This window comes from Labeo rohita, chromosome 7, assembly GCF_022985175.1.
Source record: "Labeo rohita strain BAU-BD-2019 chromosome 7, IGBB_LRoh.1.0, whole genome shotgun sequence".
In the NCBI taxonomy this organism is placed as follows: domain Eukaryota; kingdom Metazoa; phylum Chordata; class Actinopteri; order Cypriniformes; family Cyprinidae; genus Labeo; species Labeo rohita.
In genome coordinates, this window is record NC_066875.1 from 58,834,429 (window position 1) to 58,843,366 (window position 8,938).

The window sequence follows — 8,938 nt, forward strand, 5'->3', positions numbered from 1 at the left end:
TGTTCATATGGTTATGTCAATCATAATAAATATTAATAAAGCAAGATGCCCCATTGAGATGTATGATTTATTTAAACTGTATGCAAAGTTAAAATATAAATTACAATAATTATGATAGATATGAAGGGGGAGGAGAATTTATTTTTCGACAAGAAAGACTTTAGAATAGGATAGGGGAGCGCGGAGCACAACTTAACACTTTTTGACTTTCTCAGTTTGTGTGAATCCACGTGGGGTTCAGAATATATATATATATATATATATATATATATTCCATCCACATTAATTTCACACTAGTCTGTTACAAATATGTCACTTTGTTTCATACTTACAGTGTATATGTTTTTCGTTATTTACCTCAAAAGAATGGTAGTGATATAACTATATAAAATAATAATTTCTGAACATTAAACATTGATTGTCACTATTCATCTGTTTATTGTGGTTTATCATTAAAATTCATAAAATGAAATAAAAGTATTTACTTTTATGAATTTACATAAAAAAGTGTACATCACTAATGTCATATAATAGCATATAATAGCAGTTTGCCCATACAGTCCTAATGGGCAATGGTAAACAAACTTGGCTTGCTGTCCTTAATGGAGGCTCGAACCCGAGGCTCCACTTGAGCGCAGAGTTCGAGATAATATCAGATTCAGTTTGAATTAATACTAAAAACTGAGATGAACAATTTACTTCAACCAGAAATTTACTTTTACTATGGAAAAATAAATATTCAGCGATATCTTCAAAAGATTTTTGAAATTTGGCGAACTTTTCTCTATAGTCTACTGTTAATATGGCATCTCGTAAATACCGTAAATTTGGTTATGCTAGCACGTGTAGAAATATTTAAACCACGTGTGTTACAATAACGCAGCGCTCCCATACACCTGTGTATCCTCGCTCATAGCTTCTTTGGAAACTTCACTCCTCGTTAATCGCATCCTCTCGTTACAGATAGAGATGTCCTAGAAGATGGCTAACTTTGATCGATTTCCGGGTCACAGGCTCGAGGACTGGGGAGCGATGTTTCGGTTTCGTTTCGTTAAGATGATTAATTCGCCTCTGCTTCTCTCGAAATTTTTCAGTGGATTTTATAATTGTGATGGACAATGACGATTTCGCTACGTGTTTCTTGTTAAACTCTGCCCATCTCTCTTGATAAACAAATAACACGCTTTGATTAGAGTTAAAAAAAATAAAATAAAAATAGCTGCAAGCACTTTTAGTATAGGCTATTTTCGTAACTTTCGTAACAGTCATCAAAAATGGTAATTGTTAATGTTAAATTCAGATTCGCATGCATTAACAGCCACGTTTTTTGTGACGTGGTACAACTTACAAAATACACGAGGATAGTGTAATTTCCAATATAGGTACAAGGGGAAAACCCTGACAATTTAACATTATTTAAGTCAATAGAAGAGGCAGAAAAGCTGAAACAAAACTGTCCATGTTTGGATATGTATTATTTAAATTGATTTACAGTTTAGAAGTGGTGTCGATGGCTATACGCCCCTTGCATGTGCGTTGCTACCTGCATTTGCAGCTTACTGCAAAGTGATGTTTTATTAACAAATTTCGGGAGGAGCACACGCAGATAATTAACACGGCCAATTCACCATCAGTAATCACACTCTCTAAGCAAGAGAGAATCCCTATGAATAACCAAGCAGTCCTACCTCCTCCATCTCTAGTCTTTTCAGCATTGGCAAGTCCATAAGCTTCAAAGTATGTCCGAGATAGAAATCGAGGATTATTCTTTGGATTTTCAGGATCCTGCTGCTCTTTCAGCCTCTGTCCAGGCCGCCGACCAGGCTGCCTCTCAGGCCACTAGCGCTCCGCAGGATCCTCCAATCGAGCCCGCGGCCGCATCGCGGGGCCGCAGGCCTTCCCGCGACGCCGCCGCCCGTACCTCTAGGCGCCGAACCACGCCATCTCCCCCACCTTCCAGGCGTCCGCCACCTTCCCCAGCGTCCTCTTACGCTTCAGCCCTCTCCTCCGCCCCAGCCAAGGCGAAATGGACCGTGGTCGGTCTTCGCCAGGCGCTCGCCAGCTCCGGCGTCATCATCCCGCGCCGATCGACAAAGGCGGACCTTCTCACCCTCTACGCTTCTCTGCAAGCAGGGGAGAACCCGGGTTCCGCTCCTCCCTCCAGAGCCTCGGGCGGAGCACGCACGAGCCGCTGCGCTCCCTACGCACGGCCCGAGCAATCCACCACTCCGCCGAGGACGGCTTCCCGGCCGTCAGGACGCAGCGAAGGACCGTCAGCGAGTCGGGGCCATGCCCCGAAGGCCGCGGTCGCCAGCCACTGCCCTCCTTCCCGACCATCCGAGCGGGAGCTCGCTGCTCATACCGGCGGAGAGCCGGTCTTCGCCTCCACAAGCCGCAATAGCGGCGCGAGCCCGCCCCCGCCGGCGGCTATTTCCCGTTCGCAGCTTTTGCCCCGCTGTTCCCCCAATCCCCTCCCCTTCCCATGGCCCGCAGCTCCGCTGTCTAGTCATAGTATGAGCATTCCCCCGCCAACAGCTCAAGCACCGGTGCCCCCCATACCCCCCCTCTTTCCTTCCCTTTCCTCTGCCCCAGGAGCTGTTCCCAGCGTGAGCCTGCCTTTTACCACGCACGCTCTAATGCCCGCCATTCCACCTCTCTTCCCTTCTTTTTCCTCTGCCCCAGGAGCCGTTCCCAGCGTGAGCCTGCCCCTTACCACGCACGCTCCAACGCCCGCTATTCCCCCTCTTTTCCCTCCTTTTTCTTCCTTCCCACAAAATGCCCACAGCGCGAGCATGCCCCCGCCAGCAGTCCCGGCAGCCCTCTTTCCTCCTCAGACCCGCTCCCCCTTCTCACCGCCCCCCGTACCCAACTCCATCAGGACCCAAATTCTGGCAGGTGCAGACGTAGATCTTTCTTCTCTGCTTTCTCCTATTTCTCCTTCACCCGCCGATCGCCAAATCAACTGCGGCGACTTCTCAGTCACCCTAAAAAATTCAGCACCCACCCAATCACGAATATTGTCATTTGCCGAATTCACCATCGCTTTCACTCGTTACTCAGAAGTCATCTGTGCCGCTTTTCCCCACAGGAGACGCGAGCTCAGCGACTATCTCACAATAGTCGCCGAGCTCGCGCTGTCATACGGAGGTTCCCACTTTTATACCTACCATAAACTGTTCGCGGCCAAATGTGCCATCCGTGTAGCCCAGTGGAACCAGTGTCCTTACTGGGGGGCTTTGGACACTGAGCTCCATAACAGAGTGTTCCTGGGCTGCCGCAACATCTCCTGTGCAGTCTGCCGTTCTTTTTCCCACCCCACCATCTCATGCCCTTTCATCAATCCATCCATTCCTCCCTGCCCCGAACCATCCCAACCCAAATCCACTAGCTACGTCCCGCGCCTCATGGATACTCCAGCCACCCCCTCTCCCACATTTCGCCGCCGCCTACCTTCCACCGTCAGCCAGGTCTGCGCCAGCTTTAACAGCGGCAGGTGCACGAGACAGCGCTGCCAGTTCATGCACGTGTGCAACTTTTGCGGCGGGGCTCATGCCCGTCTGATTTGTCCAGTACAAAAAGCTGCAAATAAAAATTAAAAAAAATACTTATCGACCCCTGTGAATATTTCTCGTCTGTCTGTAGAATTGCTTCACCACCCTGACTCTCTTTTTACAGATTATGTTCTTTCAGGTCTCGCACACGGCTTCCACCCCGGTGTCGTAAGTCTCCCCTCCCAAAGTCTCATCTGCCCAAATCTCCACTCCGCTCTCACCGAACCCGAAATAGTCGACCTCCTCGTCAAAAAAGAAATAGACGCAAATTTCATGATCGGCCCCTATGCCGTCCCTCCCTTCCCCATTTTCCGGGTCAGCCCCATTGGTGTAGCCACTAGGAAATTCTCAGGCAAAAAACGCCTCATAATCGATCTCTCTTCCCCACATAATTCCCCGTTCCCGAGCATTAACAGTCTCATCCCGCTTGAAGAATTCTCTCTTCACTATCACGACGTTGACCAAGCCATCACCCTGATTAAAGATGCAGGCCGTGGCGCTTGGCTGGCAAAAGTCGACATTACTTCCGCCTTTAAAGTTATGCCCATCCACCCAGATTTTTGGCACTTATTCGGCATCCGCTGGAAGAACGAATTCTACTTCGCCGTCCGCCTCACTTTCGGCTGCCGAAGCAGCCCTAAAATTTTCGACACGTTGTCAGAGGCAATTTGCTGGATCCTCTCCAACAATTACAACATTCCCTACCTGATCCACCTTCTAGACGATTTCCTAATTGTCTCGCCCCCAGACTCCGTCCCAGCGGCGCACCTCTTGACAATCCAAAAGCTTTTTTCAGAGCTCGGGATTCCCCTCGCCCAAGACAAAACCGAGGGTCCTAGCACTTCCATCGAATTTTTGGGCATCAACTTAGATTCCCAAAAATTCCTGGCCTCCCTACCCAAAGAAAAAATTGACAGGACGATTGTGATAGCCTCCACTCTGTTAACCAACACTAGCTGTTCAAAACGCGAGCTGTTATCCATTCTAGGTCATCTAAATTTCGCGATGCACATTATCCCACAAGGCCGCCCCTTCATCTCCCACCTCCTTTCCCTCGCATCTTCCGCCCACGCTCTAGAGAACCGCATTTCCATAACTGATTCGTGCCGCAACGAGCTCAGTCTGTGGATTTCCTTCCTCAAACAGTGGAACGGCTTATCCTTCTTTTACAGCAACCTGGTTTCTTCCCCAATCGATATCCAATTATATACCGACGCCGCCCCCTCCGTCGGTTTCGGAGGTTTTCTCCGAGGCCGCTGGTTCGCTTCTACCTGGCCCCCCGAGCTGGCAGATTTGCCACAACAGCTATCATCCTCAGCGCTATTCGAGCTTTATCTGTTAGTGGCCGCAGCCTCCCTATGGGGCAAAGAGTGGTCCGCCACCAGCATCGTCGTCCACTGCGACAACGAAGCTATCGTGCACTGCATTAACAAAGGTCGTTCCCATTCCCCCGCACTAATGCCTTTGTTAAGACGCTTGATTTGGATTTCGGCTTGTGACCAATTTATTATAACCGCAAAACACATTCCCGGGTCAAAGAACCAAATAGCTGACTCTCTCTCTCGTTTTGCCTTTCAGAAATTCAGATCGTTGGCACCAGAGGCGGACCCGCTCCCGACCCCGGTTCCTCCTTATTCAGAACTGATATTCCCGTAAACCACCCTCTGAGACCTCTCCTCGAAGCCTCCATTAATTCCATTCTCCAAGCCGTCTCCCCTAGGACACTCCAAGCCTACCTTACAGCATGGAAATGTTTTAAAGTATTCCACTCTGCCTATAGTTTACCCTTCCCTGATTTTTCCCTGCTTGCTGTCACCTCATTTATCTCCCATCTCAACACCAACAAAAACCTCCAAGCCAGCTCCATTAAAGGATACCTAAGCGGAATCCAGTTTTTCCACAAACTGTTATATGGCTCGCCTTCACCCCATATAACCAATTCACAGACCTCCCTTCTCATTAAAGGTATCCAGAAAACCCAGCCCAACCGCCCAGACCCCAGACAACCTATTACCTTAAAAATTTTGACCAAATGCATCTCCACCCTCCGTAAAGGGTACCATTCCATCCATACTGCCCGCACATTAGACGCCATGTTTATCCTGGCTTTCTTCGGTTTCCTCAGATGCTCTGAGCTCGCCATTACATCTGGCTTCAACCCAGCCATCCACCCAACTATCTCAGATCTAGCAGTGCTAGACGGGAAACCATCTCTTACTTCATAAAGCAAAGTAAGACAGACCAAACAAAGAAAGGCCACTTCATTTATATCTTTAACCTCCAATCGCCCATCCAACCTTCCTCCAGCTCAGAAAATCCCAATCCAAACTCCCTTCCGACCCCCTCTTTACAGACGATTTCAACCGCCCCGCCACTCGCTTCTGGTTCCAAAAGCACCTTAAGTCCGTCTTGCTTCTCTCTGGTACCCCAGCCGACAACTTTTCCAGCCAATCATTCCGAATAGGTGCAGCAACCACAGCCGCCCAAAAAGGTCTCTCCCAACAGCAGATCCAAGCGCTGGGCCGCTGGTCATCGGAAGCTTTCAAGAGCTATATCCGATCAGATCGCTCCCTCATCAAGGAAGCCCACCAGACCCTAGTCGGCCGACCCTTTTAATTCTAGTCCATGCTAGCCTATTTTAGTCGGTTTCGGAGGTTTTCTCCGAGGCCGCTGGTTCGCTTCTACCTGGCCCCCCGAGCTGGCAGATTTGCCACAACAGCTATCATCCTCAGCGCTATTCGAGCTTTATCTGTTAGTGGCCGCAGCCTCCCTATGGGGCAAAGAGTGGTCCGCCACCAGCATCGTCGTCCACTGCGACAACGAAGCTATCGTGCACTGCATTAACAAAGGTCGTTCCCATTCCCCCGCACTAATGCCTTTGTTAAGACGCTTGATTTGGATTTCGGCTTGTGACCAATTTATTATAACCGCAAAACACATTCCCGGGTCAAAGAACCAAATAGCTGACTCTCTCTCTCGTTTTGCCTTTCAGAAATTCAGATCGTTGGCACCAGAGGCGGACCCGCTCCCGACCCCGGTTCCTCCTTATTCAGAACTGATATTCCCGTAAACCACCCTCTGAGACCTCTCCTCGAAGCCTCCATTAATTCCATTCTCCAAGCCGTCTCCCCTAGGACACTCCAAGCCTACCTTACAGCATGGAAATGTTTTAAAGTATTCCACTCTGCCTATAGTTTACCCTTCCCTGATTTTTCCCTGCTTGCTGTCACCTCATTTATCTCCCATCTCAACACCAACAAAAACCTCCAAGCCAGCTCCATTAAAGGATACCTAAGCGGAATCCAGTTTTTCCACAAACTGTTATATGGCTCGCCTTCACCCCATATAACCAATTCACAGACCTCCCTTCTCATTAAAGGTATCCAGAAAACCCAGCCCAACCGCCCAGACCCCAGACAACCTATTACCTTAAAAATTTTGACCAAATGCATCTCCACCCTCCGTAAAGGGTACCATTCCATCCATACTGCCCGCACATTAGACGCCATGTTTATCCTGGCTTTCTTCGGTTTCCTCAGATGCTCTGAGCTCGCCATTACATCTGGCTTCAACCCAGCCATCCACCCAACTATCTCAGATCTAGCAGTGCTAGACGGGGAAACCATCTCTTACTTCATAAAGCAAAGTAAGACAGACCAAACAAAGAAAGGCCACTTCATTTATATCTTTAACCTCCAATCGCCCATCCAACCTTCCTCCAGCTCAGAAAATCCCAATCCAAACTCCCTTCCGACCCCCTCTTTACAGACGATTTCAACCGCCCCGCCACTCGCTTCTGGTTCCAAAAGCACCTTAAGTCCGTCTTGCTTCTCTCTGGTACCCCAGCCGACAACTTTTCCAGCCAATCATTCCGAATAGGTGCAGCAACCACAGCCGCCCAAAAAGGTCTCTCCCAACAGCAGATCCAAGCGCTGGGCCGCTGGTCATCGGAAGCTTTCAAGAGCTATATCCGATCAGATCGCTCCCTCATCAAGGAAGCCCACCAGACCCTAGTCGGCCGACCCTTTTAATTCTAGTCCATGCTAGCCTATTTTCATCTCCAGATCCTCCACAGCAACCCCTTTTCATCTCCCTCCAACAACATCATATCCCCACTTCGACCATCCCCTCAGCATCCTACTCCAGTAGGAGCCTCTCGCTGCTTCCCCACACTGCCGCAGCAGTTCCCACTGCCGAGCAGCCACACCTCCCCCGTCCCCCCCGTTTTTTTCTCCCTACTGCCACAGTAGTGCCCGCTCCCGCTGGAGCAGCCACCCCTCTTTTTGTTCTCCCTACTGCCGCAGCAGTGCCCGCTCCCGCAGGAGCTTTATTCTCAGTCCCCCTCCGCCGCTTTTTCCATATTCTTTCCCAGCAGTGCCTGCAAGAGCTCCTCCCGTATTTTCCCGTTTATGCACTACGACTACGTCCAGCATCCCTTCAGCCCAAGCTAAGCATTTTTTGGGGGGTTAATTGGCTGCTGTCCTGCAATTTATTAGCCTTCTGGGGGAGCGCTTATTGGGTTCGGGCCAAATGCCGAGCTCGTACCCCTCTCCCTAGGCAGGGGGGGTGCCCCGGGTTCGGGAATGATTTCCGAGCTCGGAGCCCTCTCCCGGACAGCACGCCAAACACGCTTAATTTGTACTCTGTTTATTATTTGTAAGTGGGAACTCGTGAAGTGATGTTTTATTAACAAATTTCGGGAGGAGCACGCGCAGATAATTAACACGGCCAATTCACCATCAGTAATCACACTCTCTAAGCAAGAGAGAATCCCTATAAATAACCAAGCAGTCCTACCTCCTCCATCTCTAGTCTTTTCAGCATCCCTCCTCCACCCCGTCTCCTCACCTTCAGCCCGGGGGAGCGCTTATTGGGTTCGGGCCAAATGCCGAGCTCGTACCCCTCTCCCTAGGCAGGGGGGGTGCCCCGGGTTCGGGAATGATTTCCGAGCTCGGAGCCCTCTCCCGGACAGCACGCCAAACACGCTTAATTTGTACTCTGTTTATTATTTGTAAGTGGGAACTCGTGAACTATACATTATAGTGCACACAAGGACGCACACAAACACACGCATGCTCACGATTAACACCAGACTAACCTTGCTGCAGTCCTGATCGAAGCTTTTATGTTCTGCATCTTAATGAGCGATTGCGATGAACCTGGAGGAGCTCAAACATCAGCTCGGCCTCCGCAAGTCCACGACACAGAGAAACATTGTGCTTCAAAGTGAGACGCTAAAAATTAGATTACACGTAACCAATCTATTCAATCTCGTTTTAAAAAATCTGTGACTCATATAAAATATAAACAAGGCAAAATAGTTTAAAGCTAGGCAAACATTCAAGAGCCTACCTTTATTGCTCCTCCCTTCTTTTTTCTCTTCCTCT

General features: G+C 49.3%; 1 pseudogene; it reads left to right on the forward strand.

The window, feature by feature from the left end:
- Window positions 1-6,176: 6,176 nt before the first annotated feature.
- LOC127167594 (uncharacterized) lies at window positions 6,177-7,723 on the forward strand (annotated as a pseudogene).
- The last annotated feature ends 1,215 nt before the right edge of the window (window positions 7,724-8,938 follow it).